The 25131-nt window shown below is 32.1% G+C and overlaps 1 protein-coding gene across 3 annotated transcripts in view; it reads right to left on the bottom strand.

The window, feature by feature from the left end:
* The window catches only part of LOC118186043 (uncharacterized), a 110368-nt gene that overhangs the window by 58106 nt on the left and 27131 nt on the right, over positions 1–25131 (bottom strand). Inside the window, exon 1 of one of the 3 annotated variants that reach the window (XM_085812194.1) lies at positions 18661–18798. The exons of the other annotated variants lie outside the window; for them this stretch is intronic. The gene's annotated coding sequence lies outside the window, so the exon portion shown is untranslated. Of the gene's footprint in view, positions 1–18660; positions 18799–25131 lie in introns of those variants that run through there. 3 annotated transcript variants of the gene reach the window in all.

Here is a 25131-nt window from a genome sequence, read left to right as displayed (position 1 = left end):
ACAGAATTATAAGGTATTTCTTCCGCCTTCTTAGCATGCCTTTGTGGTAGTTGTCAGCACGCTCGACTCGTATTCGAGAGATCCGTGGTTCGAGTCTCGGCGAGAACATTGCAACTCTACAGAATGAGCAAAGAACTTTTTAATATTTTGACGTTCAAAAATGGCAACAATTATTGACAAAAAAAAAGTATTGCTCAACATCAGGCTTCCATGCAACAATTTCAGAGTTTTTTATATACATCAGCATTGCAGGTATTTATATGCCTCCAAAAGTTATGTATTTAAAAAAACCGAAAGTTTTCAGATTTTAAATTATGTCCAACTTTTTTTTTAACGTTGTGCTTTACCTTTATTTATTAAATATCATGTTCTTCGCACTTAAACCATAAATTTCAGTTTAACAATAATATCGCAAAATAATTTAAAAAGAGCATAGCTTTAGAATTTCCGATAGATAGTTTGCTTTTATGTAATTATGGCAAAGCCCCGAGAGCTATCTGTTCTAAGGGGTTCTGTTCTGCAAATGCTATCTGTTCTGCAAATGCTTTCATGGCGCACTTTCTAAGGGGAACTGGCTCGTATATACGTTACACATGAGAAAAAACCGCGAAAACGCCCACGCAGCCAGCCCGTTCCCAGGTTTCAAACTTCGGATCGAACTACCAGTGTTCAACGATTTCACCGCTCGGCCACAGGTGGGCTTTTCCGATAAACAGTCTCGCGCGATGGAAATAAAAAAAAAAATATTTTATTCAATACAGTGTTGCTATTGCTCGCTTTCAAATCGTTGAACCTGTTATTAAAAATTCATTAAAATTTTACCAAAACATAAAATATAAAATTCGGGCTTCCGGGTGCTTATGTTCGGGTGGAGGCCTACGTTATTCAGAATTGGATGGCCCTAGGTACCATCGTTTCTCACAGTGCGAGAAAAATGCGTACAATCGTGCAGCTTCTTCATTAATGTTATACAGGACGATAGCATTTGGTGGCAACAATTTGAAAAGTGATCCAGACGTTTAAAATGATAATCTCGTTTCGAGATTAACAGCCCGTTATGATTTATGCCCTTTTAGCCTAAATCATAGTTCAGGCAAAACGAGCATCGACTGATAAACTTTTATGTATAAATATTGTATACTTATAAATTATTTAGTATATTTATAAATTCGTTTTACAAAAGTAATGCGCTTGCGCGTAACTTTAATCCATCATTTATCGTATCTTTTATCTTTTAAAAATGTTCTTGTCTGCAAACTCCTCTGAGCAGATTATTTAGCTTCCCAAAAATAGATAAAATTGGTATAACCAATTTGCAGAAATGTAATTTGCGAGCTCTTTAATTAATCGCGGCTGATCATACCTTGGTACGCTACTCAACGATGCGGTTTGGAACTGGACACAGCCGACCGTGTCTGGCGCCTCAGCACTTAACTAATGGAGTTTCGCAGTATTACCGATATGTATTTAACAAGCGAATTCTCGGTGGTAGGTTATATTGGGAAACAGGCATCGGGTGGCAAAAATACACTACGCAACCGGTATTTTTCCTGCAAAGGTAACAACAAAAAAATCGTTAGTTATTGATTTTTTACTACCAGTTTAAGTATTCCACTCCATTTAAATTCAAGCAGCCAACAAAATTAATGCTACAAAAGCCATTTACACATTTTAAACGATTCTTACTGTATTTACAGAAATACATATTAAAAAAATTGTGTTTTAAATACTCTGTTTCATAACCCTTATTCTTCATTACCTTTCTACACCGTAATCTTTAAGATAAAGTCTTTTCTAATATCGGAAGAGGTATTTTATCCCATTCCTTTAGAAATGCTTTCCAAAGTCCAATGGAGATTGCAGTGGACGTTAGGACAATCCGCTTTTCAAAAGTCCGAAAGCGCAAATATCCTTAAGTGATGCGTCAGCAGATTTAATAGGGATACGAGTGTAAGGCCTTGATACTCATTTCTCGTTTCAGTTTTAAATTCCTACTAGTAGCTCACATTCTATCTTATATCTTGTTCAAATTTTCAGTCGTTAATAAAATACTTTTTATTCATCCACTCAAGTTCAAATATAATTTTTAAAACTTGTAGTGGATGACACTGGATGTTAATACAGTTTTTTCAAATATTAAAGTCAATTTCTGTTTATCGAAGCTAAAGATATGCTGTTTGTTTAAATATATTATAAGACTTATAAATAATGACCGTTTATTAGGAATTCTCACTTGCTGTAAAAATTAATTTTATAACAACTTATAAATAATAGTACATGATTGTGATTAATGGGATTGTAATATTTGACAAAAATAAGTGGCAACAGTAAGACAGAGTTCTAAAGATTTGTAAAGTGTATGGAATTTAAGAATTGTAGTTTTATAGATGGATGAAGCCGATGAAATGTCCCATTATGTAGCGAAAATTCTCCCCGTATTTTTATGTTAACGTGATAATTATGTATGTATAAAATAGGTAATAATAATGTTTGTTTTGATGATAATATATGTTTAAAATATAAAGTAGGAATTGACTTAATTTTATATATATATAATGTTGTATGATCTTAAATATATATATATGTAATAATAAAATTCCATAGTCAAGAATACAATTAAAATTCTAACTGTATGTTCTTTTCATTTTTAATGGCGACGTTCTCTTATTTGAAAGTACGTGGAATTAAATCCACAGCCCCGTAGTCAAGTTGTTTTTCCCGCCTTTTCTACACGTACAGTTTTAGAATGTTCTGGAGATAGTTAAAACGAACTGGAATGGCTGACGAGGCTGACGTCATTTATTGGAAGCTCCGCCTTTCCAGAGGCTATAAAAGGACTCGCAAAGGAATATCGGGAGCTTTTTCTTAAATGTCACGATGCAGTAAACTTCATACAGAAAGTTATTAGTAATTCTTTTTATTTACTCCGGATATCTGATTTTTGTAACTGCTATTTCTCCTGAATAATAATAAATGGATTCTGTTTTTTAAACTTATCGTCTGATTATTTAAGCTACGACTACATTTAAGATTCTTCAACAAAAGCTGGTACATCACATATATATATATATTACTTGTTTCCATGAAAGTAACAGTAGATTTTGACGAGTGGCTCCTTGCTTTGACGCAATTCTACTAATTGATGCCGTTCTGGGTAACGAGAAAGTATTTTATATTTGAAAACTGGGTATTAAATATATCCTGATAATATGTGGAGTTTATCTGAGCATCATCTCCACTATCTTTATTTTTAACTTACCGAGAAAAACTAAAAACAATCATAAATCTGTCTGGGGAACTTTCTTTAGATTCTTTGAACTATATTTTACGATATTTTTTTCGCCTCTGTGATGATGATAATAAATGGATCTCTTTTTATTGCAGTTATTTAAGTACACCAGGATTCATTTACTTTAGACACAACATTTTCCCATCCTTTTTTTAAATGTTTCTCATAAAAAAATACTGCTGCGCGTTCTGCGTTCACAGATATTTCGTGGAGAAAGACGATGCACATTACGTTTTTTCGTCCTTTTAAAATCCAAATCAGCATTAATCACTTTGTTTACAGTTGACATTGAGCATTTTAGTGATTTTGCAACTGTCCTTTGAATTGGCGGATTTTCTTTTAACACTAAGGATCTTTCTTACCTTTGCAACATTCGAAACATCCCGTTTTCTCCTTGGATATGTACTTGGAACAATTTTTCCACTTAAAATCAAACTTCGATTCTCCCCCCCTTCCTTTCTTGTTCACAATATTACCTATCCTAGCTTTAGATATCGAAGAACCATGGCTTTCACAGCGTTTTTCAATAACCATATACAAATAATTTTTTTCTGAAACAGGACAAACATTATCTTCCATCTAGTGCTTCTTTTAAAATGTGCTATTTAAAAAAATAATTCCAAAAGCATAGCTGCATTTAAAATCAGAGTACAGTAAGACCCCGCTTAACGCGGGGGATACGTTCCATCGAAGTAGAGCGTAATGCGAAACAGCGCTAAGCGAGGCTATCTTAACATGTAAATAATGGGGTTAGGGGAAGAGGGATAAAAAATGGTTAAGCATTAAATTTAATAATGTTTTTTTTTAATAAAAATAAAATCAAACATTTATTTCTTACAAAAATAAAAACAATATAAACGCATATACTTTTAAAAACAAATAAAATTCTCAGTCATGGTTACTAGTCAAATGGTACAGTTAGTCAAATGGTTACTATTATTTTAAATCGAAACAGCGCCAAGCCGAAACAGCGCTAAACGAAACAGCGTTAAGCGGGGTATTACTGTACTTGATTTTTTATAGCAAATCAAAATCGTCTGAAAAATGTCCGAACAGCCACTGTATAAAAAATACTGCGTAATTTTAATCTCACACTTCCTATCATTCAAAAAAAAAAAAAAAAAAAAAAAAAATCAGACTTAAATTTTAAGGTAATTTGTAAAAAATTTCGCAACACACTCAAAAACGAGACAAAATTTATCGTCTTTCTTTGACAAAAATGTAATTTGTTAAAAACTGTATTCAGCGAAGTGTTATCAAATTTAATGCATTCTCACATTTTATTTTAATGCAAAGTAGGAAACCGATGGTAATTTTCCTAAGTAATTATTATTTATTATATTAACGGTGATTTAAATCTGTTCCCTATTTATTAAATCGTACTGATATATAGAAGATCAAGAGGCGAATATAGACGACTCAGTTTTTAAAACTGGTTGAGGGCAACCTGTTGCAGACACAACATAAACCAGCCTCGCTCGCCTCAGGCGAAGTTCGAATCTTAGCCAGTAACACGGTAAAGCAAACTCGCAGGGTGCTGAGGAAAACCTACTTTACTGCTAGTGGCGTACTAAGTGTAAATTTGCTATTTGAGAATTAGTTTTTTCTGTTCTTTCCATCTTGGGATATATTCAGCAATATGGCTTTCATATTCAGCAGTATTTTTTCCATACGATTCTTTTATTTTACAGAAAAAACTGAGTTTTACAGATATTCATTTTCGAATAAACCATTTGATAAATGGTTACTACTATTTTAATATTTCTGATATAATACTATATTAAATAATGTTTCATTTTAAATGTCTATGTTATTATATTTCCATTCTTTTATTTTACTGAAAAAAAAATTTATTTTCATAGTTATTCAATTTTCGAATAAAATATTTGATAAATGGTTACTATTATTTTAATATTTCTCATATATTATATTAAAATATGTTTCATTTTAAATGTCTATATTATCATATTTCCATTAATGAATTCACAAATTCTATCAATTCTAATGCTTTGCTCACTATTACTGTAACTGTTATTGTAATATGCGGCAGGAATATAAGTTTTTGTTATATTTTGTTAAAACTCATGTTGATCTTTGGATAATCAGAAATTTGTGTCTAATTTGCTTTTTGATTATTTTTTCTGTTAGTACGAACAAGCAAAAAATACCTCTGTAGTTTTGAAAAACTGTCTTTGCCTTTTATTTTTTCGGACTTAAAACGAACAAAATGGAAATTCTATTCCGAATGTTTTCTTTCTCTTTTGAGTTTTTTTCAGTATGCATTTTTGCTACGCTTATAAGTGTAATAATTATCGCCCGATCTTTTATTCACACTTTTTTCATTGTAGTTTTTGCATTTAAAGTTCCTTGTATGAAAAATACAAGTTTTAGGAAACTATTGTTGGACTTTTACTTGCTTTTCTTCACGAACATACCCGAGGAACATTCGACAATTATTTTTCTTTGCATCTAGTGCTTATCGAGCACGGTTTACATCTCAGAAGTGAGTATTTGTAGTGACCATCAAAATCGGAAAGATAAGTTATTGTAACAGAATATAAGAACTGATGATTTCTTTAAACAATATACTTAATATTAAATGTAATTTACTAGCATTTCATTGTTAAGTACCAGTATTAATAATAAATATGTTTTCACTTAATGGCTGTTCATAAAATTAAAATTGATGTTTTCTTTAAAAGATTTTGTAGTAGTAATCTCTCGGTTCTTTTAAAAAGTGAAAATATTTGCTTCAGTCACCATTGCGTATACTGAATCTTAAGTTTCGAAAATCGTTCATCATCTTTGCATGTTCGCACAGTTACCAAAATTAATAAAAATAAGTAAGGCGTGGAAGTATGAATAAATGAAAATCATCATGGTTTTCCGTTTTTTTCAAGCATGATTTCTTTCGGTATTCTTTAAAATAGCTTAACTGCAACTGAATTTTCAGTATTTATTACCATATATTTCATTTACATTTCATTTTATCATTTCTCTATATTATGCATATTTTTAATCATATCTCAATAATCTGTTGATCTGTCTGTGTGAGTCTCTAACTGCATAAAGTCCATAATCATCCGAAATCTTAAGTATTTTATTTAGGTAAAATATATTTTGCTGTATCATATCTTGTAAAATTGTTTCCTTAATTTAAAGTATTCACAAAGTAAATGGCAACATTTTTAAGAACAGATTTTGAATTCTGTGACCACTCTCTCGAGGTAATTGAAAAAAAAAAAAAAAAAAAAAAACTTTTTAGTAATAAATTTTAAATGAAATAGCTGAGGTAAAAAAGAAACTTTTCTCGATAATAAAGTTATCATTAAAAACAAAATTTACCTAATCAGTTACAGTCGAACATATTTCTCCTGCCATTGAAATTAAGGACTTAGCAAAACCAAAAACGCATAAAATTTCAAATGACTGATCTATCAACCAGAACACGGGATCAACCCAGTTTTTGTCGGCAATTAATGTTTTTTCTTTCAGACTCTTTCGATGTTAAACAATGGTCGGCTTTAGGACACGATTAAAAAGCAGGCGTGTATTAAAAAGCCTGAGGAGCTGGTCTGGCACGTGCCACAAACCTATTCCCCCTTTCATTCAATTTTGAACCCCCTACATCAACTCTTTTTAAGTTATATAACTCAGCAAAATATAAAAAAGCAAAACAGCACCCTAAGCGGGGCATTCGCGATGGTTGCGCAATTGAATCTGGGACATTGGGAGTTGATGGTTCAAAAGGTTTCCTCGTCCGGATTGACCAGTTCTCGATGAAGGCGAATAGGCTTTGATGCCAGTCAGGCAAATGGAATAGTAATTCAGCAGCTTTCGACGATTTAAGCCACTTTTATACTAATCTGTAGCAGTCCATTTGTTGATGGGTGTTGCCCATTGTTGTCAAATAGCCCTGCTTGTAGTAGATTCAGGGTCTGTTATCATATACCCAATAATGCAATATACGATAATGGATAACTAAAGACCACTTTTGATGTAAAAGCCCCCCCCCAAAAAAAGTATTAACATTTATATTCTCATATTTTGTTTTTCAACTAATAACTTTTTAAGCCCCCGAAAGTTTGCCCCGAAAGACTTTGGAAAGATTAACACAGAATTTAACTTTGGAATAAAACTGCTACAACAGCCCAAACATTAAAGTAATGTTTCATCATCATGTTAAACCATTCACTTCATAAATAATAGTGACCGATTTGCTTGGACTCAGTTTTCTGTATTCAGATGTCTTCAAATCTTTTAACTGCTGTTATTTTGTTCACATACTTTCTTCTTTTCTTTTGGTCACATACATAACTTTATATTTTCAAAAGACATTTAAACAGAAACACATGCTATTTGAGTATTCATTACCTTCATTTTTATAAAATCCGGTGCGGACACCACATGACTTCCTTGTAAGGCCTATTAAATTACGCACACTTTTTGCTGCACTTCATTTAAACTTATTTCCTCGAATTATTCTAACTTAATTAGCCTATCTCTCCAGGGAAGTTGAAAATCACATAAAACTGCAAAGTTTGAAATTAAATATGCCGGTCAATTTTTGTCGTAACAGAGTCAAACTTCTTGTATTTTTATTTTTTCATAACGAGCATAAAACTTTCCAAATAAAAGTGTAGAAGCCGAGAGGCTGCATTAAAAGTTAAGATTTTCTTATATCTCGATTTTTTTTTAAATTTGATATTACCAAAACACGAGTATTTCCATCATTTAAGATAATTCTGTAATTGGAAATTTACGACTGCAAATAACGAATGCGAAAATAAAGGCCGCGTAGGGACTTTTGAACCGGATAAGGGGGTTGGGTCCGTTTAGTACTACGGATTCAAATAAAAAAGTGAGATGCGCAACAAGATGTTATTGCAGTCCCATAAATTTATTATACGTTGAAAATTTAAATATACAAAATTTTCAACGTTCCATGACTACTCGTTTTTGAGTTATGTATGTATACATGTACGTACAAACGCCACGGAAAAAAAAAAAAAAAAAACCTTCTGAATCAATTTTACAATCCGTTTCGGGAAATAATGAAAAAAAAAAAAAATTGAGTCTCTTATTCTGCATACATACAGACGTTATGGGGGAAAAAATATATCCAAAATTTTCGAAACTGTCAAAATACACTGCTGGCCATTAAAAATTGCAACATCAGGAAGGACTGATCTGATGAACGTCAAAATCACATGAAAGGAAAGTCTGCTTCGAAATTTTTTTTTAATTTCAACTGTATTTTTGAAAGCGTTAATTATCGTCTGTTGTTTGACAATTTTGTTTTCATGCAAAACAGCGCATTTGAAGAAGTGGATGGACGGAAGGCTATCTTTGCGCTCTTTTCGAAGAAAATTATTCGTATTTAGTTATTAAAAAACGCTGTGAAAGCCATGATTTTTCAGTATCTAAGGTAACGATAGACAATATTGTCAATAAGAAAGGAAAATAAAAAGTCAATGTTCAGCTTCAAGGAAAAAAATGTTCAAAATACAGATCCAAGGAAAAAAAGGAATATTTCGAATGTTGCAACATTGGAAATCTTCGAAAAAAGATCTTTGAAATCAAAGGACAGTCGCGTAATCATCAAATGCTTAGTGTCAATTGTAAACAAAGTGATTAAGGCTGATTTGAATTTAAAAAGGTGAAAAAACGTAATGTGCATCGTCTTTCTTCACGACATATTGCCGAAAGCAGAACAAGCTGCAGAATATTTTTTGAGAAACAATTATTCGGACAAAAATGAAAAAATGTTGTCGCAGCAGAGGAATCTTGGGTACATTTAATGATCGCAATAAAAACACATCCATTTATTATGATCAAAGTAAGAAAAATATCTTAGAACATGGCTCAAAGAATCTAAAGAAAGTTTTTCAAAGGGATTTATGATTTCTTTTGGTTTTTGATATAACGACAAATAAAAATTAAACAGAATGCAGAAAACTTACAAGGTCATATCTACATGTTATCAGAAATATATTTTATACCCAATTTTCAAATATGAAATACCTTCTCTTTACCTACAGTGCCACCAATCAGGAGAAAGACATCAACACAAAGCAAGCAGCCGCACCTCAAAATTCACCAATTTCCCTTGGGGGGGATGGAACCAGAAACATGTATCAAGGTCATACCCCTACTAATTCTCCTGATGTATCATCCACGGATTTTCGCCCTTTTAGACTTTAAAAAAAAGCGGTTAATTCAGAAGTCGACCTAAATGGACTTTGGAAAGGCATTTAAGAGGAATGGTATAAACTACCTTTTCCGCTACTAAAAAACGCTTTATTGTCGTAAAAATTAAGGTGCAGAAAGATAGTGAACAGAACACTTAAAATACACAATTTTAGGTAAAATACTTCTGTAAACACTATGAAAATTCTCTGAAAAATGTGCGAAGAACTTCTTTACAATTGCTTTTTTTAATCAAGTCATGCTATCAAGCCTGTTTATTGATTTTCACGAAGCGAAAGGAATACTCTCTTTTTTTTTAATGGGGGTTAGGAGGAGAATAAATTAATAAAGAGAATTTTATGTAGGATCTCTATTGCAACTGGAAACTAGAATTAGAATCAGGCAAATCCTCCTATAACAAGCAAAGAGTTATCACTACGTTTTAAAAGACTCACAAAATTAAAGGAAGGTTAAAGTAACTTTTTATTTAATCTTCACATAACAATAATACAATTGCTTTAAATACAAAGCGCAACTTATGCTACAGACGAAAGTTCCACCATTTGTGATCTTTAAATTAACGTAAGAGAGACAGTTCAGTTTGTAAGGTTTATATATATTTTAAGTTTAAACTATCTTTCCTGTCAAGCCTTACTTTCCCCTGGAATTGCCAATGCCAGAGTATGTAAATTTTAGTAGAACGCGCAAAGTATTCAAATTTTAAGCAGAATTAATTTGAGTTAAATTAGAAGGGAAACGAGTTTGTAGGTGTGCTTTCTTGATTCACGAGCGTGAAGGTTGCTAGGTAGAAATTTAAGAATCGCGCGTTTCGGCCTGTGAGAATCTTTCAACTTTTTATTCAGAAAGTTTGCTGAAATCTCAGCTGTATCTTAGAACGCGGTTAAGTTAGTCACGTTTTTAGAGCCTCGTAGGTAGTGACTTGTTATTTATTCATTTTTAGTTGTACTTTTCGATTTTTAGTTAACCGCCGTGTCGGCGTAGTTTGTGAGCGTCAAGTGAACGCATCTGTAACTTTTAAAGTGGAATAAAAAGGGAGTCAAACCCTTCTCAAGAGTTTGTGTAATTCCTGTTCATAGCAGTCACTACTATTGTTGCGGGCAAGTTGGGGCCATGCAACATCACAAGTTTAAACGTTAATAAGGTAGTCTAAAACCACACATTAAACAGAACTACAGCTGGCTAGGATATTTTACCGGCTCATATTTAAAACATCGGCTAGCGCGAATGCTAAAGCCAAAATATCACTTCTAAGCAGAGCTGCCGAAAATATACAACAGCGAGATTGCTAAAAGCTCTCCCGCTAACATTCATAACCCTCAGCTTAAATACACACACAAAGCTAATTTGCATTCCAGTGAGATTTCGTTTGCTTCATTTAATTATGGCAAAGCACTCGAAGGGTATCTGGCAAATGGAATGAATGGCTTCGTGGAGGACTTTCTAGGGACACTGGTTCGTATACATGGGAAAAACCAAGAAAACGACCATGCAGCCAGCACACTCGTCGGGATTCGAACACCAAACCGAACTACCAGTGTTCAACCACTTGGCCGCTGTGGGCCATTCTAGCGAGGAACACGGAAAGAAGTTATAGCAAACATTTCAATCATTACTGGCTTAGTATTTAACATAAGTTATTTTAAAACTAAAATTTGCAATATCGTATCTCGACCTATTATCTCTACATATAATAAAACAAAGAGTCTGTCTCTGTGTGTGTGTCTTTCGTTCGCGCTGCGCGTAAGTTAATAGACCCACGGCTACGAAATTCGGTACATAGGTGCATCTAGACAAAAGCCAGTGCACCTCGAAGCGATTTTTTCGAAATTCGAATTCGAATTTTTTTATTTTATGTTTTGTGACGAAATCGCGTCATTTTGAGACATAATGGGCTATAGGAAAGCGAGAGTTTACTCTACGCACTCCATTTTCACATCGTCATGAAGCGTAGGTACTTACCTATTTTACGAACTTAAAATAAATTTCGTGTTTCAATAAATCGATTAATTTATTTAACAAAGGGAGCTTAACACCTTTTCAACGGGATTTTTTCTAAAAAAGTTTATGTTTGAAAATGTACAGTTTATTTATTTATTTATTTATATATTTTTTGGATTTTTTGGACACTAGATAATACTATCATATATTAAACTTTCATCCTTGCGACTGCTTTTACAAAAGGAATTTTGGAAAAATTATAATATTTTGTATTTAAAAAAAAATTTTTTTTAATGAAGCTTTCGAGTACACTTCTCACATCTTTAAAAATGTGGTTTTGGCAACAATTTTCCCGTCTTATTGTTCTTGATAGATTTTTGATGAAATCTCATCATTTTGAATAGTTTCATTCTTTTAGAAATATGGGTTTGGCAACAATTTTTCATCTTATTTCTTATGCCACTGTTTTTAAGAGATTGGCATATTTTATTGTCATTTTTTTATATATATAATACATTTTATTGATAAAGTTGTTCTGTAGAGTAAAATTCTGTGCGAAATTTTATGTTTTTTGAGTTGCTTTCATGTTATTTTTTGCTTATTTCACTGTTTGTAAGATATTGAAAAGTATTGCATGGTTTGTTTTCTTCAACGGAAAGTTGGTTAATTTTTTTATTAGGATAATTAATATTTGTATTAAGGGATATAGCTTATTTCATTGTAATTTTTTTATCTTGAAAATATCATTAATTATACTTTGCTTTTCAGAATTTTTTTTTTTTTTTTTTTTTGTATTCTTTTATGTTACTTATTGCTCATTTCACTGTTTTTAAGATACTGAAAAGTTTTGAGTGATTTTTTCAGGAAACAAAGTTCTTAACCTCCTTTATACCATTTGTGTTCTTAAGATTTTGAAAAGGGAAGTTGGTTAATTTATTTATTAGGATAATTAATATTTGTATTAAGGGATATTGCTTATTTCATTTTAAATTTGTTATACGTAATAACTTTTTTTTTATGAAATTGTTCTGCAGACTAAAATTCTACGCAGTTTTTAAATTTAACGTTTGGTGTTTCCTTCAGCCATTTTTCCGGTACATTTAAAAGCCAGACGAAGGCTGGCATCGAAGCTGCTAGTGCTTCATAAATTAGACATCTAAAAAATTAATCAATAATACAAAGAAACAGTCTTACTCAATCGACTGCGTAAATATTACACAATTTTCGGTTAAATAAAACAACGTTCTTTGGTACCGTTACTAAGCTTTGTTTACAAATCAGAACGTATTGACCATAACCAAGTTCACCCTGACATCGTCAAGGCTTACAAGAATTAAACGAGAAGAGAAAATAAAGAGTCGAAATGAGTAAACTATTGCTCGTTAACGAACACAAGAAAGCCACTTTCAAGCAAGTTCTGCTGGAAATGCGCTATTCTCATGCATAAAAACGTGACCCAAGGCTCAAGGCGAAAGTCTGAGCAACGTTTGATTTCTCACAGCGTGTGAACAAAAGCGAGTCCACCCACCACAACGTGAGGTAACTGGGCCAACGTAGAAATGGTGGAGCAGAAGAGCTCAGCGACCTGCGGTAGCCATCTTGAAACCAACTTCAGATGCGTCATCTAAATTTTGTGGTCAAGTAACCACAAAAGAACATGCAACGCTCCATAGGATCTTATCTGAAGGCCTCATCACAGCGGTCATGTTTTTTATTTTATTCGCGGATGAGTGAATGCTGAATTGTTTTCCGAAAGAACCGCATCTTGGACAAAAGCCTCGACGATCGGAAAGTACTATTTATTATTGTTTCTGCAGCTAGCAGTTTCTTTCGAAAGATGCAGGAAATATCTGAAGTGGTTTATCATCATGGAGCTAAAACACTGATAGCTAATTTTAAAACTTTTAAATTTAAATTACATAGCTAAATGAAAACAGCGCAAATTACATCACACGCAGATCCATTCTCGTACAAAATATCTTCAGGCTTTATGTCTAGATAATTACAATATTGCATGTAACTATGATTAGCACAAGCGTTTCTTAAAAATTAAAATAAATAAGTTATTGCTATTGTATACGTTTTTCGCCCTAAGGCACTACACGGAAGGGATGGATGCCTTCGTGGAGGACTTTCTAAGGGAACTGCCTCGTTACGTTACATATAGGGAAAACTAACACAAAAACGCCCACGGAGCCAGCCCCTTTGCGGGATTCGAACCTTGGACCAAAGAATCTCTAAGGAGAAGAAGTAAAGGTTCCCCGGGGCAAATATGGCTCCGTCAGACCGAAGAGACATATTATGTATATCCCTGAAGCTTACTTTAAAGGGGCAAACCATTCCAAAGCTGTCCACCCTCCGTACCTCACTGCGCAGGTGCGAAATAACATCAGGAGGCAACAAAGCAGCATCAAAGAATGCAGCATGCCGTCGGCCATGTTAGCAATCTTTTACCACGTTGTTCGAAAACGTTCTTTGTTGTTGTAGCCAGAGGTACTTGGTTTTAGCTATGTGAAATTCTTTTAAAGGCCTTTTTAAATGTAATGCTGTAAGTGAAACAGTTTTGGCTATTGGGTGAAAACTTTGCTCTTGGTTTTCACAATGGTCATTCCAAATAATTGTCTAAACGTTTTCATGGTAATTTGTTTTTAAAGTTGTTGTCGGATAATTATAATGTATTTCAGTGTTTTCAATTTATTTAGGGGTGCCTTTAATTGTCTTTAAATATTTTTTTTCTGTTTCAGTTAGTTATTGCAAATTTTGCTTTTAATATTTCACTGTAAAATTTTAACTATGGATACATAAAAATTTATTACGTTTTGTATGGCATGTGTTTCCCTCCCTTTTTAAGTTTACAGAAGAAAAGAATTAAGAAATTTATTTCATTTAAATTTTGTCTTCGTACGGCTCGCTGTTTAAATTGAAATAAAAATTTGACAGGATTTCTATAATTCGCCCCAAAATTCCAACTAACATCCTTTTGCTCATAAAACCCCAGAAATGTATGAAAATAAAACATTTTGAGTTATTTCAAAGTAAAAAATTTACTATCTCCTCGAACTGCGCTGTTTAAATTTCACCCTGCGCTGGTGTTTCACTGCATAGCCGTGGCTCTTCGGTACAGCGGCGCAGAGGCGAAACAGGTTTACATTGCGTCTATGGAAGCTTTCATTCTTCTCCTTAGAGATTCTTTGCCTCGAACCAAATTACTAGTGTTCAGAAACTTTACCCGCTAGGCCGCTTGTGGGCCTAAATGAATAGATTGCATTCCCTTTTTTTTCCTACATTTTTGTAGGTTCTCTTCATTGTTTGAAAACTGAATGCTTCCACGTTAGGGGACAGAGGAAGAAAAATCTGAAAGTTCTACTTTTATGCCACAAGCAATGCATTAAGTGAATTAGGCAAAACAAATTCACTTTCGACCATACCGTGACCACGTTAAGTCTTATGAGGATATCTAACGACGCGTAGGGCTGAAAGAAACTTTTTCGAAAAACTAGCTTTTCCTTCTTCTACCAATGGAGGATTCCTCGCCGAAACATGTTTCGTTAGAATTTGTGTCCCGGCTAGCTGCGCTGGACTTTCAAACTGGCACTTTTGAGGATAGCTTGTAGATGTGATACTGGTACTGTGATGTATAGCGAATGATGTGATACTGAAAGAGTACTTCAACTGCTTTAGATATATTTCAAAGTTTAAAGAACGGCCAAACTGGGCTTAAAGAACAAAAATATTTCTCTTTCTTTTTAATGTTACATTTTTTACGTTAGATTTCCTTTTAATAGCACTGGATGAATAATTCGCTCTATTCTACAAGAGATAATAACGATACGAAATGTGTTGAACCGTAACTAAACGACTTCGACGGAAACTTATGTAATCAGATTAATCACTAAGATGTAGTTTTTCCAGCAAGATCAGTTGATATGCTGCTAAGTTACCTATACAAAATCGTACTCCTGTTTGCAGCAAAATTTTGTATCATTCTTGGAGGTATGCCTGGTATATACAAGAACATGCATAGACTTTGATTTTAGATCTTCTTAGGGACCTAAAATTGCTTCTTAAATAAGGGAAACCACGCTTTGTTAATAAAGAGAATATATTATTTGATAACAAAACAAAAACAATTCCACATGCATAAAATAGTGTAGTAAAAATATATGTATGTATATTTTTATCTATGTGTATTTTTAGTTCAAAGGGTCTTTGTTTCTGAGGAACTATTGTTTTCGTTTTGCGATTTTGCATCGAATCACTCTAAACGTCCGTTTCACGTACCTAACGGTACCTAGAGCCATCCAATTTTGAATGACGTAACCCTACTGCGAATATGGGCATGTGGAAGCCCAAATTTGAAATTTTGCAATTTGTTTTAGTATCGATTTCATATTTTGTAAAAATGTAATGAATTTTTGATTAACCAACTCAAGGATTTCAAAGCGAGCCATGGCAACGTTGTACAAAAAAATAAATAAATAAATAAATAAATAAATAAATAAATAAATAAATAATAAAATAAAATAAAAAATTATCCATAGCGCGTGAAACTGCGTATCGGAAATTCTAATATATGCTCAATTTAAAATTATTGTTGTTGAACTGAATTTTATGGTTTAATTGCCAAGAACGTGATATTTAATAAATAAAGGTAACATACAAAATGTTAAAAAAAAAACGCCCTTTAGGACGTAATTTAAAATCTGAAACTTTTCAGATTTTTTTCCCTATACCATTTTATGTATGAATATTTCATATATATAAATAATTTAATGGTTAGGAGGATTCCAGATATTTTAATAGCTTATAGCTTGCAGTCTTAGATAGCTGAGTGAAAAAACGACGCTGGCAAAAATGAATTTTGAAGAAGTCCCAATCTTTATTTTTATCCAATCATAATGAAATACGATAATTTTTATAGACGATAAAGTAAGACGTAATCATTTGAGCAAAGTAGCTCTGTGTTGACAAAGCAGAAGTTAGGGATGGGAAGAATGACGTAGTTATTGCGCCAAGGGTATTTATTCTAAGTCTGATGCATAAGTACAGTTAATCTGTGATTGGTTAATTTTAGGTTGTTATGTAACATGGAAGGATTTCGAATTTGGGAGAACGAATGAATTTAGGGTTGGTTTGGTTTGGTTTATTAGATTACGGCAAAGCACTAGAGGGCTATCTGCCTTATGGGAGGGATGCCTTCGTGGAGGACTTTAAGGGAAACTGGCTCGTTTACATGTTACACATGGGGAAAACCACCAAAACACCCATGCAGCCAGCCCGTTCGCGGGATTTGAGCCTCGGACGGAACTACTAGTGTTCAGCGACGTTACCGCTCGGCCGCTGGTGAGCCCCAATGTACTTAGGAAGAGAGCATAAAATTTGGACTAGTTAATTTTGAGGTCGCCAATTATTTTTAAAGCAACCATCGGTATTTTCTTATACATTTACATATATAAACAAAAAAGTAAGAAATTTAGAACCTAATTCACAAAGACATGAAGAAATAAAATCCAAATCCAGTAGAATCACAAAAATTTCCCAATAAAAACATCAAATTGTTTTCAAACCAGAAGGAATTCCGAAAACAATGTTGAATTTTTTTCACAGAGACTTGGTTTTATTTCATATGTATCCGTTGTGTAGAGGAAGCGTTAGGAATTTTCGAATGAACGATATTATAATTAAATTATAAAGATTAAAGATAGTTCATCAGCTAATTTTGGATGAACAGATTCGCAATGGTTTTCCTGGGTAAGGGATTCAGTTGTATCTGATCTACCTCCTCTTGATAATGTTGAATCATATTTTGATTGAATTCCTCTTCCTATTTTTGTATTTTTTCGGAAATTGTTCTGGTTTGAAATCAATTTGATGTTTTTTATTGGAAAAGTTTGGGATTTGACTGGTTCTGATTTTATTTATTTATGTCTTTGGGAATTAAGTTCTAAATTTCTTACTTTTTTGTCTATATTTGATCAATTTTTCAGCAGCATATTGCGCGGAAATAATATTGGGCTACTGATGCTTATAAAAAAAAATGTGATACTGTGTGCACACATATATTAATTAATGTCTAGTCTAAATTAGTGTCTAGAGACTGATAACATGAGTGTGCTAATTTGTTAAACATTACTGAATAAACTAGGAAGTCAACTACTTGCATTATTTTTTTTCAGATTAAAAAAAGAAAGAAAAATGTTTACTATACTTAAAAACTTATTACTTTACTAAAAAAACTTTCTACTTCTTTTAAGAGTCTGATTTCGTAAAAAAAAAAAAAAAAAAAAAAAAAAAAAAAAAAAAAAAAGTTATTACTTAATAACATTCGAAAGACTTTCAAAGCTTTAATACAGTAATTTTTTACCAACTGAATTGTTTTTCATTCGTTACAATATTCAAAGCGATAATCCATACAATAAATATGCGATATTATATCAAATATTGTAACGAATGAAAAGCTGAAGTATTTTTGAGTTAGAATGCGAAATTTAAATTAAAATACACTCAAAATCGAAAGAAAAACCAGTAACTTTTGATCAGCTTGCTTTGTTCTTTTATAAAAAATATTAAGCGGAATTAATATAGCCAGGAAACAAAAGGTAAACCTATTAAATGGATCACAAGCACTAGTAATATCTTAATAACAACTTTTATTCTGTTTGCGATTCAACAGTTTTCCGTGAATTAAGTAAACACACTATTACTTCAAAGCTTGTTGTTTTAAAGAGTGCGCATAAATTCTCTTAAAAGAACTCTGGTGATTTAAATTGAATCTAAAATTCCAGTAATTTTAACAGTTGCTGTTAAATTTTGTTTTACCAGCATTTCCACATGATTAATTTCTATAAAAGAATTATGGATGACGGATTGTTTTATTGGAAAATAAAAAGTAGATTATTTAAAATTTATGTGAGTATCGTTTGCTTCATTTTATTGTTGCAAACAGCGTAAATTTCTTTTGTTTTTTTTCCTTTAGTTTTGAACTTTATGTGTGGCAACAAGATAATTGATTGATAGAATTGTGTTTGTGACAGCCATGTAAAATGGATCGCTTATTTTGTATCAATTATTTCACATCGCTGACAGCTTATTTATAATTAGTGTAATGAAATAAAAGTGAAGGAATACAGTCCATTTGTTGATTGATTATTGTTTGTGAAACATATTAACTAAAGAACGTAAGGTGAATAAAATAATATTTTAAAAATTAAAATTCTACTTACAGACGTTTCCGGATCATGTCTAACTATAATGCATTTGAACGCGGAATGCAAAATAATTACAATTTCAGCGACACAAAATCTTCTGAAAAATGATGAACCTTAACATAACTATACATTTTAACTGAACACTGCTGATATAACTCATCTATATAAGCAGCTTGCTTTAGAAACTGTTCGGTACTACTGTGGATTAAGAAAGTTTACATTATCAAAAGGATAATTATTTCCATCTATTCGCTAGTTCAGTTTCATAAGCAGTATTCCCCCAAACTTTCCAATTCCTAGACGCTACAATGCTCTAAATTTAATGTCACGTGAACTCATTCTTCGGGGTAAGCGGCAATCGTTCCATCCACCCCGAATTGCGGTAAGTTATTGCAACCGCTGTTGAAATAGGTAAAAGTAAGACTAACTTTGGCTGGAGGAACTGAAAAAATGAGACACAGGACTTAAGGGAACACGGGGGACGAAAGAAGGTCAAAGTAGCATTAACATTCTTTTCTGATTCATAAAAGCTATGCCTAAAAACGTAAACTGAGTTCCAGGAGGCACTTTAAGGGGCAAAGAGAATTTTTTTCTTTCGGAATATTGTATTATTGTTATTGTATTATCTTAAGGAATATTATTTTGTAATATTGTATTATTGTATTATCTATCGGAATATTATATTGTATTATCTAAGTAGCATAAAATACAGTTGTTTGGAGCTACAGTTATATTATTTATTAAAAATAACAGGTGAAATTTTTGCAATAAAAATTTGTATTAATCGTTGTATAAAATATTGCGAACTATATTTTCAACCAGACTGAACTTAAGGGGTATCAGAAACCCCTATACCGACAATGTTAAATTGCCCATTTTCGATGTACCTCTTCTCAAAATCTGCTGTAGATACAAGATTGAATTTTTTTCTGTAATTAAAGTATACCTATTTGATTACACTGAAATGAGCTTTTGAAGCATTTTGAATTTTAGAGTAAATTACAGAATATTTTGTCAGGCATAGTAAAATTTAGCACTTTTCTCACACAAAAAAATTAAAATATTTTTTTCTAAGTTTATTACAAAAAGCTCGTTTCAGTAAATATTAGGGAACTTAATAAATAAGCCATAAAAATTTTAGATACCTGTGAGCAGTAGTTCCTGAGAAAAAGTACATCGAGTATAAAAAAATCGCGTTTGGAGAAAAACGCGTTTTTATGTAAAAAATCCTCATTGATCAAGCTGTAGATGACAAATTAAAACTAGATTTTTTTAAAGTTCTAATTTTCACACAGATTAAAGAATGGTATTTTTAGAAAGATAAAAGTGTAGAGAATTTGAAAATGCAAAAATCCGAAATCACAATTTTTTGAAGATTTTGGGGTTCCAACACCCCTTAAGCAATAGTGATATTTTTTCGGTTTTCATATATCAAACACAGATCTATTCGATGATTGCTATTACATAACTGTTATCAAAATGATTTTGTACTGAAATTACGTGCAAATAATTGTAAAAGTTCATTCCAAAAACATGTATGTAGTTATTACTTCCGGTTATTTTATTGAGAATTTCACATCTATTATAGTAATATTTTGTAAACAGCTCAGCTCTATTTTTGTATCATGTTAAAAGATTGGGAGATTTTGTATCATGTTAAAAAGATTGGGAGAAATGAATTGGATTGCTTGATAGCGGGAAAATACATTTAAAAAAAAATGGCTCGTCCTCATACTAAATATGACGAAAACAATATAGCCAGTCCGTTCAACTACCTAGAATAGAACTTAAGGAGAACTACTTGTGATTCGCGAATTAGCTACTCAGTAGGATTTAAGGAGTTCGTCTACAAAATTTCGCAGCAAGATTTACAATTTGAATTAAATTTCGTAGCCAATTCCGGTGAGTAATTTTGAAGTACTCTTGCTCATAAAGTCCATAATTTTCCTTGGTATTTTTTCTAGCAAAAACATTGAATTTTCATTTTAGTTTTGAAGAGTGTTTCGCTGGTTCACAGTCTCCCAAAAGAGATTTGAAGATCTGTTGAGAAAATTTTACGTTAGGATTTGACAAGTTATGATTTTATTTGTGGTTACCTTTTATAGCCTGTTGTGGAAAGTAATTTTTAAAGCACTCTTGATCATAAAATTCATAATATTTCTTGCTGTTTTCTTCTTTATAGTTCTGAGGACAACTCGTGATATCTTCGAGCATAATAACGTTATCTTAAATTACTTCTTATTAGCCATCATTAAGGCCATTCTCAAATATGTTACACAATCTTTGTTTCATGATCATGTTTACGAAAATGAACGGTATAATACCTGGCAGTTTTTAATTTTCCTACTTATCTAAACATGTCTGATTTCTGTTTTATAAACGTACGACTTACATAATCGACAAAGGCGTTTAACAATAAATATGTCAACAACTAAAATTTGTGCTTTCCGTGTGTTAAGTGGCAATGTATCAAAGCTTCAAAGTTGATAATGTTTAAGGGAAAATCAGTTTTAAAAAATTCAACAAGCGATGTCTGCTGCAATGCTGTTTTTATATAGATGACATATCTGAATAAAATACTTGGCACCATGTTTTCTTCCTCCGAGTATTTTCTTAATAAAGGGGAAGAATATGCACAGCGAAAAACCACGACAATTCAAGATGATAACCAAAACTGATAAAAAATCACAGCATGCGTATCAAAGAATCTATAGATAGATTCTTTGTCCGTATTAAGCAAAAGCAAAGAAGTTGTGAAGTTTTATTATTTAAAAAGCCTTCGCTGTATTTGCTTTCTGGAAACATTTTGTTGGATAGACACCAACCAATCTTCTTCAGAGTAATGGATTTGTTAGGCAGCAGCAAGGAAGTCAAATAAAATAGTTTATCAGAAGCAGATACACTGCTAAACGACATAAAATACTAGATGCACGTGCTCTTAATGTCTTATGAAGGGAATGATGAAAAGTCGTCACACGCTCTCAGCATTGTCGAAACTGGCTGCAAGACAAGATTTGGACACAACCTGCAAAGGTACACGGAAGTGCAATGGGTTATTAGTCAAGCAGTTTTTCTAAAGGTTTTTGTACTGCTAAGTTAAAAAAAAAAAAGAAACGTAGTAGAAATGGTAGCTAGAACCTGATCCTCAGGTTTTCTTATGATAGCGGGTTATGCTGGCTTTGTTGTTGAATTAATAACACGAGAACCTCAAGGCTATTACTACTTACTGCTTCTGTACATATCTTCTTTTAGAAAGGTGGCTGGGCCTATGCTTATTAACTTTTCAAGAAGAATAACATTACCTAATTGAGTACTGAATTACAATATTTTTTTTTTTCCGAACCAATCTTGCGGACGATAAATGTTCTGAATTCATGATAAATTTAATTATTCTAAAATTAAATCCGCTATTTAGAGTAGCGTCATTGGCCCGTTTTCAAATTTTGCTTACATATGCTGTCCCAGAAGAATAGAAAGAAAATTCAAAATAAATTAAAGTTTAATTTAAGCAATGCATTGCATAAAGATGACTATAAATATATTTCTACAATTTAAAATATTAAAAAAAAATCAACTGAAATTTTTCAGGTGTAAATTTAGCAAATTAATAAAAATAATTTGTCTTCCATTTCATGTCAAGTTCGTTACCTTGAGATTATTTTACCCACAATTAGTTTATAACTCTGCCTAAAGCGGGCAGTACATATTCAATCTAGTCAAGCTTGACTTGACTAGTTTATGTATGTCACTGCATATGTACTGCCCTTTTTAGGCAGGTTTAAGGCCAGCATTAAGGACGCACAATATCAAAGTTTGGAAGTTTACAAATATTTTGCACTTCTTTTATTGTTTACTGCATCAGTTAAGAGTAATACAAACATTATTTAAGGTATGATTAAATACCAGTTTTAATATATGTGTGAAAAATATGAAAACGGTGACAATGATAACTCTGGTTTAATCATTTTCATGCTGATGTTTGATGAACTTGTATAAATAATATTAAGAATAGATATTCAAGAGGAGTGCGCAAGAAAATTAGTTTATGTGCAGTGTTTTCACTCTAATCGGGTAATATATCTTTCACATATCTTTCCGCTACGAGGGACTGGACGTGGAAAGAGACAATTCTCAGAACCCGCACATTTCCCCGAAGCCTACGTAACTCAAATGTTTCAGATTTTAATGGTTACTCAAAAGGGTTTGTTAAGTTTTTTTATGCTCTCGCTGGGCTCGCAGTCTACCAGTCTGCTCTTACACTCACTCCTACTAACCCATTTTTTACTCTTTTAATCTTTATTATTAAACATAACTTTCTTGACATTTACGCCATATACAGTTCAACAGTAAAATAAAAAAAAAAAAATAACAAATAAATAAATAAATGAAATTAAGTAAAAAAAATAAAGCAGTACAGCAGTATGCGTTTAGAATTCACAATGCAGCATTAAGTGTTGCCATACATTATTCTGTTTTATTGTCTTTTCTCAGTTCATCATATCAATATCCAGTTTTCTTACTAAGATGGTTTTAAAAAACTCTTTTTTGTCTTTTTATTATTAAAATTTTGTGTATTTATTTATTAAATATTACGTTCTTTGCGCTTACGCCACATAAAACTGGATTCAACAGCAAAATCACAAAATATTTAAAAACAGCATATCTTTAGAATTTCCAATAGACAGACTCGCGCGCTGAAGATAAAAAATGTTTTATTCCATACAATTTTGCCATTGCTCGCTTCGAAATCGTTGAAATTTGTTAATCAAAAACTCGTTAATGTTTTAGAAAATATGAAATAGACAATAAAACAAGTTCAAAATTCTAACTTCTAGGTGCCTATGTTCAAGTTGAGGTTTCTTCACTACTGAAATTCTTTAAATATAATACAGGGCGATAATATTTGGTGGCAACAATTTGAAAAGTGATACAACGCATTTAACCCATTGACTGCTAATTTTTTTTCTCTCAATTTACATTTATTTCTCAGTGTCTAGATTGACAAACAAACAGGAAATTGAAACATAAATGGAATATAGATGGGATTTTGAGTCCCCAAGATGGGGACCGACATTCAAGTAGCCCTCGCCGGAAAATAAAATTCCCATTGACAACAAATAGTTAGTAAACATATTCTAAAACCATTACAGAACACGGCAGTGCACAGGAGCTGGAGATGATATACATAATAATATGACATACCACGTTTAGGAAATGTTGAAATCTTGAAAGTCACAGAAATTTTACCTCTTTTTCACAAATAATACTCTCCAGGTCACTCAGTTAACAACTACTACTCAACAACCTCATGCAAAAGCTTAAGAAAGGTTTAAACAACAATCTAAAAAAGTAACCATTGTTGTCAACCAAATTAAAGTTACCAAATTTCTGCTACTAAGACAAATCCTCAAATCGGGAATCATGACAGTTAGTGGGTTAAGAGTTCCGACGCAAAATGCCGTTTCGAGACGAACGTCCCTTTTGGGATAAAAAAAGAATTTCTCTCTAGTGTTCATTTCTATATGAAACAAGTAATATATGAAAAAAAATTAAAGTGAATTCCTACTGAGGTCAACAAAGAAAAAAATTATTTTAGTTACTTTTTATTAAAATTTTTTCGTTTCTAATTGATAAAGGTGATGGTGGTCTATAATTTCTCATTCTATCCACCTCTTGTAATGCTTCATTATTGTAAGGTGTCTTTCGAGTGAGTTTCGAGCAGTCCAGTTCTTCAATTAATATTCCATCTAATGATTTCACACGACTCAAGGCGACATTTGCTTGACCTGCTGCGAAGAGTTTTCGACCTAGATATATTACTGCAGAATCTACAGTGCTGTTTATTTAATTTAACAAACACGGAACATTTTAAAGGGTTATATTTTAAACATATATTATTGTCACGTTAGCAGAGAAATATGAGAGAATTTTCGCTACATAATGGGACATGACATCCGCTTCACCTAACTCTATAAAACAACGATTCTTTAATTCCATACAATTTCGTCTTACTGTTGCCACTTATTTTTGTTAAATATTACAATCCCATTTATCACAGTCATGTGCTATTATTTATAAGATGCTATAAAACTAATTTTTACAGTACGTGAGAATTCCTAATAAACGGTCATTATTTGTAAGTCTAATTATTTGTAAGTTTTATGTTATTCAACCTCTTTGTTATTTATTTAATAAAAACAGCATATCTTTAGTTTCGATAAACAGGAATAAATAAGTAGGAATATGTTATATTTTGTGATCAAGTGTCATCGACTACGAGTTTAAAAAAATGCATTTAAACTTGACTGGATGAATAAAAATTACTTTATTGACGACTGAAAATTTGAACAAGATATAGGGAGAGTGTCAGTGAATTTAAAGTGTGTGAGTAGGAATTTAAAATTGTATGATTTTATACGAAAAGACTATTTTAAATCCAAGCCAAAAATATTATATTTTAAAACACACACATTACACTTTTTATTT

This window comes from Stegodyphus dumicola, chromosome 2 (genome assembly GCF_044657685.1).
Source record: "Stegodyphus dumicola isolate Sdum_Otavi_A_Nest chromosome 2, ASM4465768v1".
In the NCBI taxonomy this organism is placed as follows: Eukaryota; Metazoa; Arthropoda; class Arachnida; order Araneae; family Eresidae; genus Stegodyphus; species Stegodyphus dumicola.
The sequence above is the reverse complement of the archived record's forward strand: the minus strand, read 5'-3'. Positions and strand labels throughout refer to the sequence as shown.